The sequence below is a fragment of the Hydractinia symbiolongicarpus genome, chromosome 7 (genome assembly GCF_029227915.1).
Source record: "Hydractinia symbiolongicarpus strain clone_291-10 chromosome 7, HSymV2.1, whole genome shotgun sequence".
Lineage (NCBI taxonomy): Eukaryota > Metazoa > Cnidaria > Hydrozoa > Anthoathecata > Hydractiniidae > Hydractinia > Hydractinia symbiolongicarpus.
The window spans coordinates 3,183,725-3,196,881 of record NC_079881.1 but is presented as its reverse complement, the minus strand read 5'-3'; positions in this window follow the sequence as shown (position 1 = coordinate 3,196,881).

Sequence of the window (13,157 nt, the reverse complement as noted above, 5' to 3'; positions counted from 1 at the left end):
ATTTCATTGACTTTCTAACGGTGTCAGTCCGTTTGAGTTACAACGGTTGGGTCACATATTCATGCCAACATGTATTTAGCGATATTTATCTGATATTACTAGGTTGCATCGCTTTTAACAGTGAAAGATTGGCTGTGGGACTTAATTGAATTAACTTTGGACTGTGACCTGATAAATGTGATAAAGGAGACAATTGGACTCCAAGAAATAACATTTTTCTTAATTTGACGTGATTGCCGGAACTCAGCGATTACACTGGGCGCTGTGGTAGCGCTTCATTTAAATATTTAGATAAATAAATCATTCTTTACTGTGGGACCAATCCTATCCGTTATCGCGAGCTGAAGAAATAGCGACAGTTTCAAAAACTACATTTCATTGACTTTCTAACGGTGTCAGTCCGTTTGAGTTACAACGGTTGGGTCACATATTCATGCCAACATGTATTTAGCGATATTTATCTGATATTACTAGGTTGCATCGCTTTTAACAGTGAAACGATTGACTGTGGGACTTAATTGAACTAACTTTGGACTGTGACCTGATAAATGTCATAAAGGAGACAATTGGACTCCAAGAAATTACATTCTTCTCAATTTGACATGATTGCCGAAACTCAGCGATTTCAGTGGGCGCTGTGGTAGCGCTTCATTTAAGAATTAATAAAAAAAAGTCATTTTTTTAATGTGGGACCAATCGCAGCCGTTAGCGCGCGCTGAAGAAATAGAGAAAGTTTCAAATACTACATTTCACTGACTTTTTAACGGTGTCAGTCCGTGTGAGTTTCAACGGTTGTGTCACATATTCGTACCAACATGTATTTAGCGATATTTTCCTCATATTACTAGGTTGCATTGCTTTTAAAAGTGAAACGATTGACTGTGGGACTTAATTGAACTAACATTGGACTGTGACCTGATAAATGTAATAAATGAGAAAATTGGACTCGAAGAAATACCATTCTTCTTAATTTGACATGATTGCCGGAACTCAGCGATTACACTGAGCACTGTGGTAGCGCTTCATTTAAAAATTTAGATTAATAAGTCATTTTTTACTGTGGGACCAATCCTAGCCGTTATTGCGCGATGATGAAATAGCGACAGTTTCAAAAACTGCATTTCATTGACATTTTAACGGTGTCAGTCCGTTTGAGTTACAACAGTTGGGTCACATATTCGTACCAGCATGTATTTAGCGACATTTATGATATTACTAGGTTGCATCGCTGTTAACAATGAAACGATTGACTGTGGGACTTAATTGAACTAACATGGGACTGTGACCTGATAAATATGACTAATGTGACAATTGGACTCCAAGAAGTAACATTTTTCTTAACTTGACGTGATTGCCGGAACTCAGCGATTACACTGGCCGCTGTGGTAGCGCTTCATTTAAGATTAAAGATAAAAAAATCATTTTTTTAATGTGGGACCAATCCTAGCCGTTAGCGCGCGCTGAAGAAATAGCGACAGTTTCAAAAACTAAATTTCATTCAGTCCGTTTGAGTTTCAACGGTTGGGTCACATATTCGTACCAACATGTATTTAGCGATATTTATCTGATATTACTAGGTTGCATCGCTTTTAACAGTGAAACGATTGAATGTGGGACTTAATTGAACTAACTTTGGACTGTGACCTGATAAATGTGATAAATGGGAAAATTGGACTCCAAGAAATAACATTCTTCTTATTTTGACATGATTGCCAGAACTCAGCGATTACACTGGGCGCTGTGGTAGCGCTTCATTTAAAAGTTTAGATTAATAAGTCATTTTTTACTGCGGGACCTTTCCTAGCCGTTATTGCGCGCTGAAGAAATAACGACAGTTTCAAAAACAACATTTCATTGACTTTCTAACGGTGTAAGTCCGTTTGAGTTACAACGGTTGGGTCACATAGTCGTACCAATATGTATTTAGCGAATTTTTTTCTGATGTTACTAGATTGCATCGCTTTTAACAGTGAAACGATTGACTGTGGGACTTAATTGAACTAACTTTGGACTGTGCCCTGATAAATGTGACAAATGAGACAATTGGATTCCAAGAAATAACATTCTTCTTAATTTGACGTGATTCCCGGAACTCAGCGATTACACTGGGCGCTTTGGTAGCGCTTCATTTAAATATTTAGATAAATAAATCATTCTTTACTGTGGGACCAGTCCTATCCGTTATCGCGAGCTAAAGAAATAGCGACAGTTTCAAAAAATACATTTCATTGACTTTCTAACGGTGTCAGTCCGTTTGAGTTACAACGGTTGGGACACATATTCGTACCAACATGTATTTAGCGACATTTATGATATTACTAGGTTGCATCGCTTTTAACAATGAAACGATTGACTGTGGGACTTAATTGAACTAACTTTGGACTGTGCCCTGATAAATGTGATAAATGAGACAATTGGATTCCAAGAAATAACATTCTTCTTAATTTGACGTGATTTCCGGAACTCAGCGATTACACTGGGCGCTTTGGTAGCGCTTCATTTAAATATTTAGATAAATAAATCATTCTTTACTGTGGGACCAGTCCTATCCGTTATCGCGAGCTAAAGAAATAGCGACAGTTTCAAAAAATACATTTCATTGACTTTCTAACGGTGTCAGTCCGTTTGAGTTACAACGGTTGGGTCACATATTCGTACCAACATGTATTTAGCGACATTTATGATATTACTAGGTTGCATCGCTTTTAACAATGAAACGATTGACTGTGGGACTTAATTGAACTAACTTTAGACTGTGACCTGATAAATGTGACAAATGAGACAATTGGACTCCAAGAAGTAACATTCTTCTTAACTTGACGTGATTGCCGGAACTCAGCGATTACACTGGCCGCCGTGGTAGCGCTTCATTTAAGAATCAAGATAAAAAAAATCATTTTTTTAATGTGGGACCAATCCTAGCCGTTAGCGCGCGCTGAAGAAATAGCGACAGTTTCAAAAACTACATTTCATTGACTTTCTAACCTTGTCAGTTTGTTTGAGTTTCAACGGTTGGGTCACATATTCGTACCAACATGTATTTAGCGATATTTATCTGATATTACTAGGTTGCATCGCTTTTAACAGTGAAACGATTGACTGTTGGACTTAATTGAACTAACCTTGGACTGTGACCTGATAAATGTGATAAAGGAGACAATTGGACTCCAAGAAATAACATTTTTCTTAATTTGACGTGATTGCCGGAACTCAGCGATTACACTGGGCGCTGTGGTAGCGCTTCATTTAAATATTTAGATAAATAAATCATTCTTTACTTTGGGACCAATCCTATCCGTTATCGCGAGCTGAAGAAATAGCGACAGTTTCAAAAACTACATTTCATTGACTTTCTAACGGTGTCAGTCCGTTTGAGTTACAACGGTTGGGTCACATATTCATGCCAACATGTATTTAGCGATATTTATCTGATATTACTAGGTTGCATCGCTTTTAACAGTGAAAGATTGGCTGTGGGACTTAATTGAATTAACTTTGGACTGTGACCTGATAAATGTGATAAAGGAGACAATTGGACTCCAAGAAATAACATTTTTCTTAATTTGACGTGATTGCCGGAACTCAGCGATTACACTGGGCGCTGTGGTAGCGCTTCATTTAACTATTTAGATAAATAAATCATTCTTTACTTTCGGACCAATCCTATCCGTTATTGCGAGCTGAAGAAATAGCGACAGTTTCAAAAACTACATTTCATTGACTTTCTAACGGTGTCAGTCCGTTTGAGTTACAACGGTTGGGTCACATATTCATGCCAACATGTATTTAGCGATATTTATCTGATATTACTAGGTTGCATCGCTTTTAACAGTGAAACGATTGACTGTGGGACTTAACTGAACTAACTTTGGACTGTGACCTGATAAATGTCATAAAGGAGACAATTGGACTCCAAGAAATTACATTCTTCTCAATTTGACATGATTGCCGAAACTCAGCGATTTCAGTGGGCGCTGTGGTAGCGGTTCATTTAAGAATTAATATAAAAAAGTCATTTTTTTAATGTGGGACCAATCGCAGCCGTTAGCGCGCGCGGAAGAAATAGAGAAAGTTTCAAATACTACATTTCACTAACTTTCTAACGGTGTCAGTCCGTTTGAGTTTCAACGGTTGGGACACATATTCGTACCAACATGTATTTAGCGATATTTTCCTCATATTACTGGGTTGCATTGCTTTTAAAAGTGAAACGATTGACTGTGCGACTTAATTGAACTAACATTGGACTGTGACCTGATAAATGTGATAAATGAGAAAATTGGACTTTAAGAAATGACATTCTTCTTAATTTGACATGATTTCCGGAACACAGCGATTACACTGGGCACTGTGGGAGCGCTTCATTTAAAAATTTAGATTAATAAGTCATTTTTTACTGTGGGACCAATCCTAGCCGTTATCGCGCGCTGATGAAATAGCGACAGTTTCAAAAACTGCATTTCATTGACTTTCTAACCTTGTCAGTCCGTTTGAGTTTCAACGGTTGGGTCACATATTCGTACCAACATGTATTTAGCGATATTTATCTGATATTACTAGGTTGCATCGCTTTTAACAGTGAAACGATTGACTGTTGGACTTAATTGAACTAACCTTGGACTGTGACCTGATAAATGTGATAAAGGAGACAATTGGACTCCAAGAAATAACATTTTTCTTAATTTGACGTGATTGCCGGAACTCAGCGATTACACTGGGCGCTGTGGTAGCGCTTCATTTAAATATTTAGAAAAATAAATCATTCTTTACTTTGGGACCAATCCTATCCGTTATCGCGAGCTGAAGAAATAGCGACAGTTTCAAAAACTACATTTCATTGACTTTCTAACGGTGTCAGTCCGTTTGAGTTACAACGGTTGGGTCACATATTCATGCCAACATGTATTTAGCGATATTTATCTGATATTACTAGGTTGCATCGCTTTTAACAGTGAAAGATTGGCTGTGGGACTTATTTGAATTAACTTTGGACTGTGACCTGATAAATGTGATAAAGGAGACAATTGGACTCCAAGAAATAACATTTTTCTTAATTTGACGTGATTGCCGGAACTCAGCGATTACACTGGGCGCTGTGGTAGCGCTTCATTTAAATATTTAGATAAATAAATCATTCTTTACTGTGGGACCAATCCTATCCGTTATCGCAAGCTGAAGAAATAGCGACAGTTTCAAAAACTACATTTCATTGACTTTCTAACGGTGTCAGTCCGTTTGAGTTACAACGGTTGGGTCACATATTCATGCCAACATGTATTTAGCGATATTTATCTGATATTACTAGGTTGCATCGCTTTTAACAGTGAAACGATTGACTGTGGGACTTAATTGAACTAACTTTGGACTGTGACCTGATAAATGTCATAAAGGAGACAATTGGACTCCAAGAAATTACATTCTTCTCAATTTGACATGATTGCCGAAACTCAGCGATTTCAGTGGGCGCTGTGGTAGCGCTTCATTTAAGAATTAATATAAAAAAGTCATTTTTTTAATGTGGGACCAATCGCAGCCGTTAGCGCGCGCTGAAGAAATAGAGAAAGTTTCAAATACTACATTTCACTGACTTTTTAACGGTGTCAGTCCGTGTGAGTTTCAACGGTTGTGTCACATATTCGTACCAACATGTATTTAGCGATATTTTCCTCATATTACTAGGTTGCATTGCTTTTAAAAGTGAAACGATTGACTGTGGGACTTAATTGAACTAACATTGGACTGTGACCTGATAAATGTAATAAATGAGAAAATTGGACTCCAAGAAATAACATTCTTCTTAATTTGACATGATTGCCGGAACTCAGCGATTACACTGAGCACTGTGGTAGCGCTTCATTTAAAAATTTAGATTAATAAGTCATTTTTTACTGTGGGACCAATCCTAGCCGTTATTGCGCGCTGATGAAATAGCGACAGTTTCAAAAACTGCATTTCATTGACATTTTAACGGTGTCAGTCCGTTTGAGTTACAACAGTTGGGTCACATATTCGTACCAACATGTATTTAGCGACATTTATGATATTACTAAGTTGCATCGCTTTTAACAATGAAACGATTGACTGTGGGACTTAATTGAACTAACATGGGACTGTGACCTGATAAATGTGACTAATGTGACAATTGGACTCCAAGAAGTAACATTCTTCTTAACTTGACGTGATTGCCGGAACTCAGCGATTACACTGGCCGCTGTGGTAGCGCTTCATTTAAGATTAAAGATAAAAAAATCATTTTTTTAATGTGGGACCAATCCTAGCCGTTAGCGCGCGCTGAAGAAATAGCGACAGTTTCAAAAACTACATTTCATTCAGTCCGTTTGAGTTTCAACGGTTGGGTCACATATTCGTACCAACATGTATTTAGCGATATTTATCTGATATTACTAGGTTGCATCACTTTTAACAGTGAAACGATTGACTGTGGGACTTAATTGAACTAACTTTGGACTGTGACCTGATAAATGTGATAAATGGGAAAATTGGACTCCAAGAAATAACATTCTTCTTATTTTGACATGATTGCCAGAACTCAGCGATTACACTGGGCGCTGTGGTAGCGCTTCATTTAAAAGTTTAGATTAATAAGTCATTTTTTACTGCGGGACCTTTCCTAGCCGTTATTGCGCGCTGAAGAAATAACGACAGTTTCAAAAACAACATTTCATTGACTTTCTAACGGTGTAAGTCCGTTTGAGTTACAACGGTTGGGTCACATAGTCGTACCAATATGTATTTAGCGAATTTTTTTCTGATGTTACTAGGTTGCATCGCTTTTAACAGTGAAACGATTGACTGTGGGACTTAATTGAACTAACTTTGGACTGTGCCCTGATAAATGTGATAAATGAGACAATTGGATTCCAAGAAATAACATTCTTCTTAATTTGACCTGATTTCCGGAACTCAGAGATTACACTGGGCGCTTTGGTAGCGCTTCATTTAAATATTTAGATAAATAAATCATTCTTTACTGTGGGACCAGTCCTATCCGTTATGGCGAGCTAAAGAAATAGCGACAGTTTCAAAAAATACATTTCATTGACTTTCTAACGGTGTCAGTCGTTTGAGTTATAACGGTTGGGTCACATATTCGTACCAACATGTATTTAGCGACATTTATGATATTACTAGGTTGCATCGCTTTTAACAATGAAACGATTGATTGTGGGACTTAATTGAACTAACATGGGACTGTGACCAGATAAATGTGACAAATGTGACAATTGGACTCCAAGAAGTAACATTCTTCTTAACTTGACGTGATTGCCGGAACTCAGCGATTACACTGGGCGCTGTGGTAGCGCTTCATTTAACTATTTAGATAAATAAATCATTCTTTACTTTGGGACCAATCCTATCCGTTATTGCGAGCTGAAGAAATAGCGACAGTTTCAAGAACTACATTTCATTGACTTACTAACGGTGTCAGTCCGTTTGAGTTACAACGGTTGGGTCACATATTCATGCCAACATGTATTTAGCGATATTTATCTGATATTACTAGGTTGCATCGCTTTTAACAGTGAAACGATTGACTGTGGGACTTAATTGAACTAACTTTGGACTGTGACCTGATAAATGTCATAAAGGAGACAATTGGACTCCAAGAAATTACATTCTTCTCAATTTGACATGATTGCCGAAACTCAGCGATTACACTGGGCGCTGTGGTAGCGCTTTATTTAAGAATTAATATAAAAAAGTTATTTTTTTAATGTGGGACCAATCGCAGCCGTTAGCGCGCGCGGAAGAAATAGAGAAAGTTTCAAATACTACATTTCACTGACTTTCTAACGGTGTCAGTCCGTTTGGATTTCAACGGTTGTGTCACATATTCGTACCAACATGTATTTAGCGATATTTTCCTCATATTACTGGGTTGCATTGCTTTTAAAAGTGAAACGATTGACTGTGGGACTTAATTGAACTAACATTGGACTGTGACCTGATAAATGTGATAAATGAGAAAATTGGACTTTAAGAAATGACATTCTTCTTAATTTGACATGATTTCCGGAACACAGCGATTACACTGGGCACTGTGGTAGCGCTTCATTTAAAAATTTAGATTAATAAGTCATTTTTTACTGTGGGACCAATCCTAGCCGTTATCGCGCGCTGATGAAATAGCGACAGTTTCAAAAACTGCATTTCATTGACTTTTTTAACGGTGTCAGTCCGTTTCAGTTACATCGGTTGGGTCACATATTCGTACCAACATGTATTTGGCGACATTTTTGATGTTACTAGGTTGCATCGCTTTTAACAATGAAACGATTAACTGTGGGACTTAATTGAACTAACATTGGACTGTGACCTGATAAATGTGATAAATGAGAAAATTGGACTTTAAGAAATGACATTCTTCTTAATTTGACATGATTTCCGGAACACAGCGATTACACTGGGCACTGTGGTAGCGCTTCATTTAAAAATTTAGATTAATAAGTCATTTTTTACTGTGGGACCAATCCTAGCCGTTATCGCGCGCTGATGAAATAGCGACAGTTTCAAAAACTGCTTTTCATTGACTTTTTAACGGTGTCAGTCCGTTTCAGTTACATCGGTTGGGTCACATACTCGTACCAACATGTATTTGGCGACATTTTTGATGTTACTAGGTTGCATCGCCCTTAACAATGAAACGATTGACTGTGGGACTTAATTGAACTAACTTTAGACTGTGACCTGATAAATGTGATAAAGGAGACAATTGGACTCCAAGAAATAACATTTTTCTTAATTTGACGTGATTGCCGGAACTCAGCGATTACACTGGCCGCTTTGGTAGCGCTTCATTTAAGATTAAAGATAAAAAAATCATTTTTTTAATGTGGGACCAATCCTAGCGGTTAGCGCGCGCTGAAGAAATAGCGACAGTTTCAAAAACTACATTTCATTCAGTCCGTTTGAGTTTCAACGGTTGGGTCACATATTCGTACCAACATGTATTTAGCGATATTTATCTGATATTACTAGGTTGCATCGCTTTTAACAGTGAAACGATTGACTGTGGGACTTAATTGAACTAACTTTGGACTGTGACCTGATAAATGTGATAAATGGGAAAATTGGACTCCAAGAAATAACATTCTTCTTATTTTGACGTGATTCCCGGAACTCAGCGATTACACTGGGCGCTTTGGTAGCGCTTCATTTAAATATTTAGATAAATAAATCATTCTTTACTGTGGGACCAGTCCTATCCGTTATCGCGAGCTGAAGAAATAGCGACAGTTTCAAAAACTACATTTCATTGACTTTCTAACGGTGTCAGTCCGTTTGAGTTACAACGGTTGGGTCACATATTCGTACCAACATGTATTTAGCGATATTTATCTGATATTACTAGGTTGCATCGCTTTTAACAGTGAAAGATTGACTGTGGGACTTAATTGAATTAACTTTGGACTGTGACCTGTTAAACGTGATAAATGAGACAATTGGACTCCAAGAAATAACATTCTTTTTAATTTGACATGATTGCCGAAACTCAGCGATTACTCTGGGCGCAGTGGTAGCGCTTCATTTAAGAATTAATATAAAATGTCATTTTTTTAATGTGGGACCAATCCTAGCCGGTAGCGCGCGCTGAAGAAATAGAGAAAGTTTGAAATACTACATATCACTGACTTTCTCACGGTGTCAGTCCGTTTGAGTTTCAACGGTTGAGTCACATATTCGTACCAATATGTATTAAGCGATATTTTTCTCATATTACTAGGTTGCATCGCTTTTAAAAGTGAAACGATTGACTGTGGGACTTAATTGAACTAACTTTGGACTGTGACCTGATAAATGTGACAAATGAGACAATTGGACTCCAAGAAGTAACATTCTTCTTAACTTGACGTGATTGCCGGAACTCAGCGATTACACTGAGCACTGTGGTAGCGATTTATTTAAGAATCAATATAAAAAAGTCATTTTTTACTGTGGGACCAATCCTAGCCGTTATCGCGCGCTGATGAAATAGCGACAGTTTCAAAAACTAAATTTCATTGACTTTCTAACCTTGTCAGTCCGTTTGAGTAACAACGATTGGGTCACATATTCACACCAACATGTATTTAGCGATATTTTCCTCATATTACTAGGTTGCATTGCTTTTAAAAGTGAAACGATTGACTGTGGGACTTAATTGAACTAACATTGGACTGTGACCTGATAAATGTAATAAATGAGAAAATTGGACTCCAAGAAATAACATTCTTCTTAATTTGACATGATTGCCGGAACTCAGAGATTACACTGAACACTGTGGTAGCGCTTCATTTAAAAATTTAGATTAATAAGTCATTTTTTACTGTGGGACCAATCCTAGCCGTTATTGCGCGCTGATGAAATAGCGACAGTTTCAAAAACTGCATTTCATTGACATTTTAACGGTGTCAGTCCGTTTGAGTTACAACAGTTGGGTCACATATTCGTACCAACATGTATTTAGCGACATTTATGATATTACTAGGTTGCATCGCTTTTAACAATGAAACGATTGACTGTGGGACTTAATTGAACTAACATGGGACTGTGACCTGATAAATGTGACTAATGTGACAATTGGACTCCAAGAAGTAACATTCTTCTTAACTTGACGTGATTGCCGGAACTCAGCGATTACACTGGCCGCTGTGGTAGCGCTTCATTTAAGATTAAAGATAAAAAAATCATTTTTTTAATGTGGGACCAATCCTAGCCGTTAGGGCGCGCTGAAGAAATAGCGACAGTTTCAAAAACTACATTTCATTCAGTCCGTTTGAGTTTCAACGGTTGGGTCACATATTCGTACCAACATGTATTTAGCGATATTTATCTGATATTACTAGGTTGCATCGCTTTTAACAGTGAAACGATTGACTGTGGGACTTAATTGAACTAACTTTGGACTGTGACCTGATAAATGTGATAAATGGGAAAATTGGACTCCAAGAAATAACATTCTTCTTATTTTGACATGATTGCCAGAACTCAGCGATTACAATGGGCGCTGTGGTAGCGCTTCATTTAAAAGTTTAGATTAATAAGTCATTTTTTACTGCGGGACCTTTCCTAGCCGTTATTGCGCGCTGAAGAAATAACGACAGTTTCAAAAACAACATTTCATTGACTTTCTAACGGTGTAAGTCCGTTTGAGTTACAACGGTTGGGTCACATAGTCGTACCAATATGTATTTAGCGAATTTTTTTCTGATGTTACTAGGTTGCATCGCTTTTAACAGTGAAACGGATGACTGTGGGACTTAATTGAACTAACTTTGGACTGTGCCCTGATAAATGTGATAAATGAGACAATTGGATTCCAAGAAATAACATTCTTCTTAATTTGACCTGATTCCCGGAACTCAGCGATTACACTGGGCGCTTTGGTAGCGCTTCATTTAAATATTTAGATAAATAAATCATTCTTTACTGTGGGACCAGTCTTATCCGTTATCGCGAGCTAAAGAAATAGCGACAGTTTCAAAAAATACATTTCATTGACTTTCTAACGGTGTCAGTCGTTTGAGTTACAACGGTTGGGTCACATATTCGTACCAACATGTATTTAGCGACATTTATGATATTACTAGGTTGCATCGCTTTTAACAATGAAACGATTGATTGTGGGACTTAATTGAACTAACATGGGACTGTGACCAGATAAATGTGACAAATGTGACAATTGGACTCCAAGAAGTAACATTCTTCTTAACTTGACGTGATTGCCGGAACTCAGCGATTACACTGGGCGCTGTGGTAGCGCTTCATTTAACTATTTAGATAAATAAATCATTCTTTACTTTGGGACCAATCCTATCCGTTATTGCGAGCTGAAAAAATAGCGACAGTTTCAAAAACTACATTTCATTGACTTTCTAACGGTGTCAGTCCGTTTGAGTTACAACGGTTGGGTCACATATTCATGCCAACATGTATTTAGCGATATTTATCTGATATTACTAGGTTGCATCGCTTTTAACAGTGAAACGATTGACTGTGGGACTTAATTGAACTAACTTTGGACTGTGACCTGATAAATGTCATAAAGGAGACAATTGGACTCCAAGAAATTACATTCTTCTCAATTTGACATGATTGCCGAAACTCAGCGATTTCAGTGGGCGCTGTGGTAGCGCTTCATTTAAGAATTAATATAAAAAAGTCATTTTTTTAATATGGGACCAATCGCAGCCGTTAGCGCGCGCGGAAGAAATAGAGAAAGTTTCAAATACTACATTTCACTGACTTTCTAACGGTGTCAGTCCGTTTGGATTTCAACGGTTGTGTCACATATTCGTACCAACATGTATTTAGCGATATTTTCCTCATATTACTGGGTTGCATTGCTTTTAAAAGTGAAACGATTGACTGTGGGACTTAATTGAACTAACATTGGACTGTGACCTGATAAATGTGATAAATGAGAAAATTGGACTTTAAGAAATGACATTCTTCTTAATTTGACATGATTTCCGGAACACAGCGATTACACTGGGCACTGTGGTAGCGCTTCATTTAAAAATTTAGATTAATAAGTCATTTTTTACTGTGGGACCAATCCTAGCCGTTATCGCGCGCTGATGAAATAGCGACAGTTTCAAAAACTGCATTTCATTGACTTTTTAACGGTGTCAGTCCGTTTCAGTTACATCGGTTGGGTCACATATTCGTACCAACATGTATTTGGCGACATTTTTGATGTTACTAGGTTGCATCGCTTTTAACAATGAAACAATTAACTGTGGGACTTAATTGAACTAACATTGGACTGTGACCTGATAAATGTGATAAATGAGAAAATTGGACTTTAAGAAATGACATTCTTCTTAATTTGACATGATTTCCGGAACACAGCGATTACACTGGGCACTGTGGTGGCGCTTCATTTAAAAATTTAGATTAATAAGTCATTTTTTACTGTGGGACCAATCCTAGCCGTTATCGCGCGCTGATGAAATAGCGACAGTTTCAAAAACTGCTTTTCATTGACTTTTTAACGGTGTCAGTCCGTTTCAGTTACATCGGTTGGGTCACATACTCGTACCAACATGTATTTGGCGACATTTTTGATGTTACTAGGTTGCATCGCTTTTAACAATGAAACGATTGACTGTGGGACTTAATTGAACTAACTTTAGACTGTGACCTGATAAATG